Here is a 9895-nt window from a genome sequence, read left to right as displayed (position 1 = left end):
CGGCAGCCCCACCAGGCGGCCGCAAAAAAGGGCCCGGCCGTGCACTTCCTGCTGCTGCAGCCGCAAGTGCCATCTTTGGAGCGTGCCCGCTGCCGCTCGCTACAAAGCTCCCCTCCCGGCTGAACCAAAGGCCAATTCCTGTCACTACACCAGCGGAGGAATCCACAGCCAGCGGGCCCAGGGGGAACTCGGCCGGTGTGTCCAAAGCAGCCAAGCAAAGATATCAGGACGCCAAATCAAGAGTTAAGGGTTTAAACGGAGAGAGGAAAACGAAAAAACAAAGACCAAGGAAGGAACCCCCCCCTCCCCTCCCCTCCCCTCCCCTCCCCTCCCCTCTCTCTTTTAAAAAAGGCTCACAACAAATCCCAGATACCAAAAGCCAGCAGCAAAGCGAGCGGCTTCCCTTTGGCAGCTTCTAGATGGGGCCACAAGGGGGCACCAACAGGCTGTGCTTGCTTGAGAGTCCCTCGCAGCAGGCAGCAAAAGGAGACTCGCACACCTGTTGGCTCGTGGAGCCCCCCAAGCAGCAGCGTGTATCTGTCTATCTTTGACCAGAGCAAATCAGGGGAAAGCGCGAACGCAGTCCCCCACTACCACAAATTATGCAGTCGAGTTTCCCGCATTTGGGGAAATCGCAGGGGTCAGCACACCCGGAGTGCAATGGATGAGCCTCACCCTGGGAGAACCACCTTAGTGATCATGGTATCTCCCCTGCCAGGTAAGTATGAGTTGGGAGCGCGCCGGCTCGACGGGCGCCCCTCCGGCGCAGGCCCGCTACATCGCGGAGTCTCGGGCGGTGGGGTGAGGCGGGATCCGGGGCCAAAGCCAGGCGTTCCTTCGAGAGGGTGCCACCGAGGCCAGCAGCCTGGGAGCCGGCTACACCCCTTCCATCCCCCCCATGGCAGGCCAAGCTCAAGGCGAAGGCCGTCGTCCAAGATGCACAGCAAGCCAGAGTCATTTGCATAGCGGGGCGGCGGCTTCGGAGCCCAACGTGCGTTCGACGCCTGTAAACAGGCAGAAGGCTGCAGCTCCGGCTGCTCGCTCAGGGCGGCAGGAAGAGGCCCGGCGTCGGAGGCTCAACGTCGGCAGCCCCACCAGGCGGCCGCAAAAAAGGGCCCGGCCGTGCACTTCCTGCTGCTGCAGCCGCAAGTGCCATCTTTGGAGCGTGCCCGCTGCCGCTCGCTACAAAGCTCCCCTCCCGGCTGAACCAAAGGCCAATTCCTGTCACTACACCAGCGGAGGAATCCACAGCCAGCGGGCCCAGGGGGAACTCGGCCGGTGTGTCCAAAGCAGCCAAGCAAAGATATCAGGACGCCAAATCAAGAGTTAAGGGTTTAAACGGAGAGAGGAAAACGAAAAAACAAAGACCAAGGAAGGAACCCCCCCCTCCCCTCCCCTCCTCTCTTTTAAAAAAGGCTCACAACAAATCCCAGATACCAAAAGCCAGCAGCAAAGCGAGCGGCTTCCCTTTGGCAGCTTCTAGATGGGGCCACAAGGGGGCACCAACAGGCTGTGCTTGCTTGAGAGTCCCTCGCAGCAGGCAGCAAAAGGAGACTCGCACACCTGTTGGCTCGTGGAGCCCCCCAAGCAGCAGCGTGTATCTGTCTATCTTTGACCAGAGCAAATCAGGGGAAAGCGCGAACGCAGTCCCCCACTACCACAAATTATGCAGTCGAGTTTCCCGCATTTGGGGAAATCGCAGGGGTCAGCACACCCGGAGTGCAATGGATGAGCCTCACCCTGGGAGAACCACCTTAGTGATCATGGTATCTCCCCTGCCAGGTAAGTATGAGTTGGGAGCGCGCCGGCTCGACGGGCGCCCCTCCGGCGCAGGCCCGCTACATCGCGGAGTCTCGGGCGGTGGGGTGAGGCGGGATCCGGGGCCAAAGCCAGGCGTTCCTTCGAGAGGGTGCCACCGAGGCCAGCAGCCTGGGAGCCGGCTACACCCCTTCCATCCCCCCCATGGCAGGCCAAGCTCAAGGCGAAGGCCGTCGTCCAAGATGCACAGCAAGCCAGAGTCATTTGCATAGCGGGGCGGCGGCTTCGGAGCCCAACGTGCGTTCGACGCCTGTAAACAGGCAGAAGGCTGCAGCTCCGGCTGCTCGCTCAGGGCGGCAGGAAGAGGCCCGGCGTCGGAGGCTCAACGTCGGCAGCCCCACCAGGCGGCCGCAAAAAAGGGCCCGGCCGTGCACTTCCTGCTGCTGCAGCCGCAAGTGCCATCTTTGGAGCGTGCCCGCTGCCGCTCGCTACAAAGCTCCCCTCCCGGCTGAACCAAAGGCCAATTCCTGTCACTACACCAGCGGAGGAATCCACAGCCAGCGGGCCCAGGGGGAACTCGGCCGGTGTGTCCAAAGCAGCCAAGCAAAGATATCAGGACGCCAAATCAAGAGTTAAGGGTTTAAACGGAGAGAGGAAAACGAAAAAACAAAGACCAAGGAAGGAACCCCCCCCTCCCCTCCCCTCCTCTCTTTTAAAAAAGGCTCACAACAAATCCCAGATACCAAAAGCCAGCAGCAAAGCGAGCGGCTTCCCTTTGGCAGCTTCTAGATGGGGCCACAAGGGGGCACCAACAGGCTGTGCTTGCTTGAGAGTCCCTCGCAGCAGGCAGCAAAAGGAGACTCGCACACCTGTTGGCTCGTGGAGCCCCCCAAGCAGCAGCGTGTATCTGTCTATCTTTGACCAGAGCAAATCAGGGGAAAGCGCGAACGCAGTCCCCCACTACCACAAATTATGCAGTCGAGTTTCCCGCATTTGGGGAAATCGCAGGGGTCAGCACACCCGGAGTGCAATGGATGAGCCTCACCCTGGGAGAACCACCTTAGTGATCATGGTATCTCCCCTGCCAGGTAAGTATGAGTTGGGAGCGCGCCGGCTCGACGGGCGCCCCTCCGGCGCAGGCCCGCTACATCGCGGAGTCTCGGGCGGTGGGGTGAGGCGGGATCCGGGGCCAAAGCCAGGCGTTCCTTCGAGAGGGTGCCACCGAGGCCAGCAGCCTGGGAGCCGGCTACACCCCTTCCATCCCCCCCATGGCAGGCCAAGCTCAAGGCGAAGGCCGTCGTCCAAGATGCACAGCAAGCCAGAGTCATTTGCATAGCGGGGCGGCGGCTTCGGAGCCCAACGTGCGTTCGACGCCTGTAAACAGGCAGAAGGCTGCAGCTCCGGCTGCTCGCTCAGGGCGGCAGGAAGAGGCCCGGCGTCGGAGGCTCAACGTCGGCAGCCCCACCAGGCGGCCGCAAAAAAGGGCCCGGCCGTGCACTTCCTGCTGCTGCAGCCGCAAGTGCCATCTTTGGAGCGTGCCCGCTGCCGCTCGCTACAAAGCTCCCCTCCCGGCTGAACCAAAGGCCAATTCCTGTCACTACACCAGCGGAGGAATCCACAGCCAGCGGGCCCAGGGGGAACTCGGCCGGTGTGTCCAAAGCAGCCAAGCAAAGATATCAGGACGCCAAATCAAGAGTTAAGGGTTTAAACGGAGAGAGGAAAACGAAAAAACAAAGACCAAGGAAGGAACCCCCCCCTCCCCTCCCCTCCCCTCCCCTCCCCTCCCCTCCCCTCCTCTCTTTTAAAAAAGGCTCACAACAAATCCCAGATACCAAAAGCCAGCAGCAAAGCGAGCGGCTTCCCTTTGGCAGCTTCTAGATGGGGCCACAAGGGGGCACCAACAGGCTGTGCTTGCTTGAGAGTCCCTCGCAGCAGGCAGCAAAAGGAGACTCGCACACCTGTTGGCTCGTGGAGCCCCCCAAGCAGCAGCGTGTATCTGTCTATCTTTGACCAGAGCAAATCAGGGGAAAGCGCGAACGCAGTCCCCCACTACCACAAATTATGCAGTCGAGTTTCCCGCATTTGGGGAAATCGCAGGGGTCAGCACACCCGGCGTGCAATGGATGAGCCTCACCCTGGGAGAACCACCTTAGTGATCATGGTATCTCCCCTGCCAGGTAAGTATGAGTTGGGAGCGCGCCGGCTCGACGGGCGCCCCTCCGGCGCAGGCCCGCTACATCGCGGAGTCTCGGGCGGTGGGGTGAGGCGGGATCCGGGGCCAAAGCCAGGCGTTCCTTCGAGAGGGTGCCACCGAGGCCAGCAGCCTGGGAGCCGGCTACACCCCTTCCATCCCCCCCATGGCAGGCCAAGCTCAAGGCGAAGGCCGTCGTCCAAGATGCACAGCAAGCCAGAGTCATTTGCATAGCGGGGCGGCGGCTTCGGAGCCCAACGTGCGTTCGACGCCTGTAAACAGGCAGAAGGCTGCAGCTCCGGCTGCTCGCTCAGGGCGGCAGGAAGAGGCCCGGCGTCGGAGGCTCAACGTCGGCAGCCCCACCAGGCGGCCGCAAAAAAGGGCCCGGCCGTGCACTTCCTGCTGCTGCAGCCGCAAGTGCCATCTTTGGAGCGTGCCCGCTGCCGCTCGCTACAAAGCTCCCCTCCCGGCTGAACCAAAGGCCAATTCCTGTCACTACACCAGCGGAGGAATCCACAGCCAGCGGGCCCAGGGGGAACTCGGCCGGTGTGTCCAAAGCAGCCAAGCAAAGATATCAGGACGCCAAATCAAGAGTTAAGGGTTTAAACGGAGAGAGGAAAACGAAAAAACAAAGACCAAGGAAGGAACCCCCCCCTCCCCTCCCCTCCCCTCCTCTCTTTTAAAAAAGGCTCACAACAAATCCCAGATACCAAAAGCCAGCAGCAAAGCGAGCGGCTTCCCTTTGGCAGCTTCTAGATGGGGCCACAAGGGGGCACCAACAGGCTGTGCTTGCTTGAGAGTCCCTCGCAGCAGGCAGCAAAAGGAGACTCGCACACCTGTTGGCTCGTGGAGCCCCCCAAGCAGCAGCGTGTATCTGTCTATCTTTGACCAGAGCAAATCAGGGGAAAGCGCGAACGCAGTCCCCCACTACCACAAATTATGCAGTCGAGTTTCCCGCATTTGGGGAAATCGCAGGGGTCAGCACACCCGGAGTGCAATGGATGAGCCTCACCCTGGGAGAACCACCTTAGTGATCATGGTATCTCCCCTGCCAGGTAAGTATGAGTTGGGAGCGCGCCGGCTCGACGGGCGCCCCTCCGGCGCAGGCCCGCTACATCGCGGAGTCTCGGGCGGTGGGGTGAGGCGGGATCCGGGGCCAAAGCCAGGCGTTCCTTCGAGAGGGTGCCACCGAGGCCAGCAGCCTGGGAGCCGGCTACACCCCTTCCATCCCCCCCATGGCAGGCCAAGCTCAAGGCGAAGGCCGTCGTCCAAGATGCACAGCAAGCCAGAGTCATTTGCATAGCGGGGCGGCGGCTTCGGAGCCCAACGTGCGTTCGACGCCTGTAAACAGGCAGAAGGCTGCAGCTCCGGCTGCTCGCTCAGGGCGGCAGGAAGAGGCCCGGCGTCGGAGGCTCAACGTCGGCAGCCCCACCAGGCGGCCGCAAAAAAGGGCCCGGCCGTGCACTTCCTGCTGCTGCAGCCGCAAGTGCCATCTTTGGAGCGTGCCCGCTGCCGCTCGCTACAAAGCTCCCCTCCCGGCTGAACCAAAGGCCAATTCCTGTCACTACACCAGCGGAGGAATCCACAGCCAGCGGGCCCAGGGGGAACTCGGCCGGTGTGTCCAAAGCAGCCAAGCAAAGATATCAGGACGCCAAATCAAGAGTTAAGGGTTTAAACGGAGAGAGGAAAACGAAAAAACAAAGACCAAGGAAGGAACCCCCCCCTCCCCTCCCCTCCCCTCCCCTCCCCTCCTCTCTTTTAAAAAAGGCTCACAACAAATCCCAGATACCAAAAGCCAGCAGCAAAGCGAGCGGCTTCCCTTTGGCAGCTTCTAGATGGGGCCACAAGGGGGCACCAACAGGCTGTGCTTGCTTGAGAGTCCCTCGCAGCAGGCAGCAAAAGGAGACTCGCACACCTGTTGGCTCGTGGAGCCCCCCAAGCAGCAGCGTGTATCTGTCTATCTTTGACCAGAGCAAATCAGGGGAAAGCGCGAACGCAGTCCCCCACTACCACAAATTATGCAGTCGAGTTTCCCGCATTTGGGGAAATCGCAGGGGTCAGCACACCCGGAGTGCAATGGATGAGCCTCACCCTGGGAGAACCACCTTAGTGATCATGGTATCTCCCCTGCCAGGTAAGTATGAGTTGGGAGCGCGCCGGCTCGACGGGCGCCCCTCCGGCGCAGGCCCGCTACATCGCGGAGTCTCGGGCGGTGGGGTGAGGCGGGATCCGGGGCCAAAGCCAGGCGTTCCTTCGAGAGGGTGCCACCGAGGCCAGCAGCCTGGGAGCCGGCTACACCCCTTCCATCCCCCCCATGGCAGGCCAAGCTCAAGGCGAAGGCCGTCGTCCAAGATGCACAGCAAGCCAGAGTCATTTGCATAGCGGGGCGGCGGCTTCGGAGCCCAACGTGCGTTCGACGCCTGTAAACAGGCAGAAGGCTGCAGCTCCGGCTGCTCGCTCAGGGCGGCAGGAAGAGGCCCGGCGTCGGAGGCTCAACGTCGGCAGCCCCACCAGGCGGCCGCAAAAAAGGGCCCGGCCGTGCACTTCCTGCTGCTGCAGCCGCAAGTGCCATCTTTGGAGCGTGCCCGCTGCCGCTCGCTACAAAGCTCCCCTCCCGGCTGAACCAAAGGCCAATTCCTGTCACTACACCAGCGGAGGAATCCACAGCCAGCGGGCCCAGGGGGAACTCGGCCGGTGTGTCCAAAGCAGCCAAGCAAAGATATCAGGACGCCAAATCAAGAGTTAAGGGTTTAAACGGAGAGAGGAAAACGAAAAAACAAAGACCAAGGAAGGAACCCCCCCCTCCCCTCCCCTCCTCTCTTTTAAAAAAGGCTCACAACAAATCCCAGATACCAAAAGCCAGCAGCAAAGCGAGCGGCTTCCCTTTGGCAGCTTCTAGATGGGGCCACAAGGGGGCACCAACAGGCTGTGCTTGCTTGAGAGTCCCTCGCAGCAGGCAGCAAAAGGAGACTCGCACACCTGTTGGCTCGTGGAGCCCCCCAAGCAGCAGCGTGTATCTGTCTATCTTTGACCAGAGCAAATCAGGGGAAAGCGCGAACGCAGTCCCCCACTACCACAAATTATGCAGTCGAGTTTCCCGCATTTGGGGAAATCGCAGGGGTCAGCACACCCGGCGTGCAATGGATGAGCCTCACCCTGGGAGAACCACCTTAGTGATCATGGTATCTCCCCTGCCAGGTAAGTATGAGTTGGGAGCGCGCCGGCTCGACGGGCGCCCCTCCGGCGCAGGCCCGCTACATCGCGGAGTCTCGGGCGGTGGGGTGAGGCGGGATCCGGGGCCAAAGCCAGGCGTTCCTTCGAGAGGGTGCCACCGAGGCCAGCAGCCTGGGAGCCGGCTACACCCCTTCCATCCCCCCCATGGCAGGCCAAGCTCAAGGCGAAGGCCGTCGTCCAAGATGCACAGCAAGCCAGAGTCATTTGCATAGCGGGGCGGCGGCTTCGGAGCCCAACGTGCGTTCGACGCCTGTAAACAGGCAGAAGGCTGCAGCTCCGGCTGCTCGCTCAGGGCGGCAGGAAGAGGCCCGGCGTCGGAGGCTCAACGTCGGCAGCCCCACCAGGCGGCCGCAAAAAAGGGCCCGGCCGTGCACTTCCTGCTGCTGCAGCCGCAAGTGCCATCTTTGGAGCGTGCCCGCTGCCGCTCGCTACAAAGCTCCCCTCCCGGCTGAACCAAAGGCCAATTCCTGTCACTACACCAGCGGAGGAATCCACAGCCAGCGGGCCCAGGGGGAACTCGGCCGGTGTGTCCAAAGCAGCCAAGCAAAGATATCAGGACGCCAAATCAAGAGTTAAGGGTTTAAACGGAGAGAGGAAAACGAAAAAACAAAGACCAAGGAAGGAACCCCCCCCTCCCCTCCCCTCCTCTCTTTTAAAAAAGGCTCACAACAAATCCCAGATACCAAAAGCCAGCAGCAAAGCGAGCGGCTTCCCTTTGGCAGCTTCTAGATGGGGCCACAAGGGGGCACCAACAGGCTGTGCTTGCTTGAGAGTCCCTCGCAGCAGGCAGCAAAAGGAGACTCGCACACCTGTTGGCTCGTGGAGCCCCCCAAGCAGCAGCGTGTATCTGTCTATCTTTGACCAGAGCAAATCAGGGGAAAGCGCGAACGCAGTCCCCCACTACCACAAATTATGCAGTCGAGTTTCCCGCATTTGGGGAAATCGCAGGGGTCAGCACACCCGGAGTGCAATGGATGAGCCTCACCCTGGGAGAACCACCTTAGTGATCATGGTATCTCCCCTGCCAGGTAAGTATGAGTTGGGAGCGCGCCGGCTCGACGGGCGCCCCTCCGGCGCAGGCCCGCTACATCGCGGAGTCTCGGGCGGTGGGGTGAGGCGGGATCCGGGGCCAAAGCCAGGCGTTCCTTCGAGAGGGTGCCACCGAGGCCAGCAGCCTGGGAGCCGGCTACACCCCTTCCATCCCCCCCATGGCAGGCCAAGCTCAAGGCGAAGGCCGTCGTCCAAGATGCACAGCAAGCCAGAGTCATTTGCATAGCGGGGCGGCGGCTTCGGAGCCCAACGTGCGTTCGACGCCTGTAAACAGGCAGAAGGCTGCAGCTCCGGCTGCTCGCTCAGGGCGGCAGGAAGAGGCCCGGCGTCGGAGGCTCAACGTCGGCAGCCCCACCAGGCGGCCGCAAAAAAGGGCCCGGCCGTGCACTTCCTGCTGCTGCAGCCGCAAGTGCCATCTTTGGAGCGTGCCCGCTGCCGCTCGCTACAAAGCTCCCCTCCCGGCTGAACCAAAGGCCAATTCCTGTCACTACACCAGCGGAGGAATCCACAGCCAGCGGGCCCAGGGGGAACTCGGCCGGTGTGTCCAAAGCAGCCAAGCAAAGATATCAGGACGCCAAATCAAGAGTTAAGGGTTTAAACGGAGAGAGGAAAACGAAAAAACAAAGACCAAGGAAGGAACCCCCCCCTCCCCTCCCCTCCTCTCTTTTAAAAAAGGCTCACAACAAATCCCAGATACCAAAAGCCAGCAGCAAAGCGAGCGGCTTCCCTTTGGCAGCTTCTAGATGGGGCCACAAGGGGGCACCAACAGGCTGTGCTTGCTTGAGAGTCCCTCGCAGCAGGCAGCAAAAGGAGACTCGCACACCTGTTGGCTCGTGGAGCCCCCCAAGCAGCAGCGTGTATCTGTCTATCTTTGACCAGAGCAAATCAGGGGAAAGCGCGAACGCAGTCCCCCACTACCACAAATTATGCAGTCGAGTTTCCCGCATTTGGGGAAATCGCAGGGGTCAGCACACCCGGAGTGCAATGGATGAGCCTCACCCTGGGAGAACCACCTTAGTGATCATGGTATCTCCCCTGCCAGGTAAGTATGAGTTGGGAGCGCGCCGGCTCGACGGGCGCCCCTCCGGCGCAGGCCCGCTACATCGCGGAGTCTCGGGCGGTGGGGTGAGGCGGGATCCGGGGCCAAAGCCAGGCGTTCCTTCGAGAGGGTGCCACCGAGGCCAGCAGCCTGGGAGCCGGCTACACCCCTTCCATCCCCCCCATGGCAGGCCAAGCTCAAGGCGAAGGCCGTCGTCCAAGATGCACAGCAAGCCAGAGTCATTTGCATAGCGGGGCGGCGGCTTCGGAGCCCAACGTGCGTTCGACGCCTGTAAACAGGCAGAAGGCTGCAGCTCCGGCTGCTCGCTCAGGGCGGCAGGAAGAGGCCCGGCGTCGGAGGCTCAACGTCGGCAGCCCCACCAGGCGGCCGCAAAAAAGGGCCCGGCCGTGCACTTCCTGCTGCTGCAGCCGCAAGTGCCATCTTTGGAGCGTGCCCGCTGCCGCTCGCTACAAAGCTCCCCTCCCGGCTGAACCAAAGGCCAATTCCTGTCACTACACCAGCGGAGGAATCCACAGCCAGCGGGCCCAGGGGGAACTCGGCCGGTGTGTCCAAAGCAGCCAAGCAAAGATATCAGGACGCCAAATCAAGAGTTAAGGGTTTAA

The 9895-nt window shown here is 61.5% G+C and overlaps 9 non-coding genes across 9 annotated transcripts; all 9 read right to left on the bottom strand.

The window, feature by feature from the left end:
• Positions 1-562: 562 nt before the first annotated feature.
• LOC142287862 (U1 spliceosomal RNA) lies at positions 563-726 on the bottom strand. The gene has a single exon (XR_012748765.1). It is a non-coding gene; the product is annotated as a U1 spliceosomal RNA (small nuclear RNA).
• A 900-nt stretch (positions 727-1626) lies between these two features.
• On the bottom strand, positions 1627-1790 carry LOC142287861 (U1 spliceosomal RNA). The gene has a single exon (XR_012748764.1). It is a non-coding gene; the product is annotated as a U1 spliceosomal RNA (small nuclear RNA).
• A 900-nt stretch (positions 1791-2690) lies between these two features.
• LOC142287860 (U1 spliceosomal RNA) lies at positions 2691-2854 on the bottom strand. Its single transcript, XR_012748763.1, has one exon. It is a non-coding gene; the product is annotated as a U1 spliceosomal RNA (small nuclear RNA).
• A 925-nt stretch (positions 2855-3779) lies between these two features.
• On the bottom strand, positions 3780-3943 carry LOC142287813 (U1 spliceosomal RNA). Its single transcript, XR_012748717.1, has one exon. It is a non-coding gene; the product is annotated as a U1 spliceosomal RNA (small nuclear RNA).
• Positions 3944-4848: 905 nt separating this feature from the next.
• On the bottom strand, positions 4849-5012 carry LOC142287859 (U1 spliceosomal RNA). Its single transcript, XR_012748762.1, has one exon. It is a non-coding gene; the product is annotated as a U1 spliceosomal RNA (small nuclear RNA).
• Positions 5013-5927: 915 nt separating this feature from the next.
• LOC142287858 (U1 spliceosomal RNA) lies at positions 5928-6091 on the bottom strand. The gene has a single exon (XR_012748761.1). It is a non-coding gene; the product is annotated as a U1 spliceosomal RNA (small nuclear RNA).
• Positions 6092-6991: 900 nt separating this feature from the next.
• LOC142287812 (U1 spliceosomal RNA) lies at positions 6992-7155 on the bottom strand. Its single transcript, XR_012748716.1, has one exon. It is a non-coding gene; the product is annotated as a U1 spliceosomal RNA (small nuclear RNA).
• Positions 7156-8055: 900 nt separating this feature from the next.
• Positions 8056-8219, bottom strand: LOC142287856 (U1 spliceosomal RNA). Its single transcript, XR_012748759.1, has one exon. It is a non-coding gene; the product is annotated as a U1 spliceosomal RNA (small nuclear RNA).
• A 900-nt stretch (positions 8220-9119) lies between these two features.
• On the bottom strand, positions 9120-9283 carry LOC142287855 (U1 spliceosomal RNA). Its single transcript, XR_012748758.1, has one exon. It is a non-coding gene; the product is annotated as a U1 spliceosomal RNA (small nuclear RNA).
• Positions 9284-9895: the final 612 nt, after the last annotated feature.

This window comes from Anomaloglossus baeobatrachus, unplaced genomic scaffold, assembly GCF_048569485.1.
Source record: "Anomaloglossus baeobatrachus isolate aAnoBae1 unplaced genomic scaffold, aAnoBae1.hap1 Scaffold_760, whole genome shotgun sequence".
NCBI lineage: Eukaryota > Metazoa > Chordata > Amphibia > Anura > Aromobatidae > Anomaloglossus > Anomaloglossus baeobatrachus.
The sequence above is the reverse complement of the archived record's forward strand: the minus strand, read 5'-3'. Positions and strand labels throughout refer to the sequence as shown.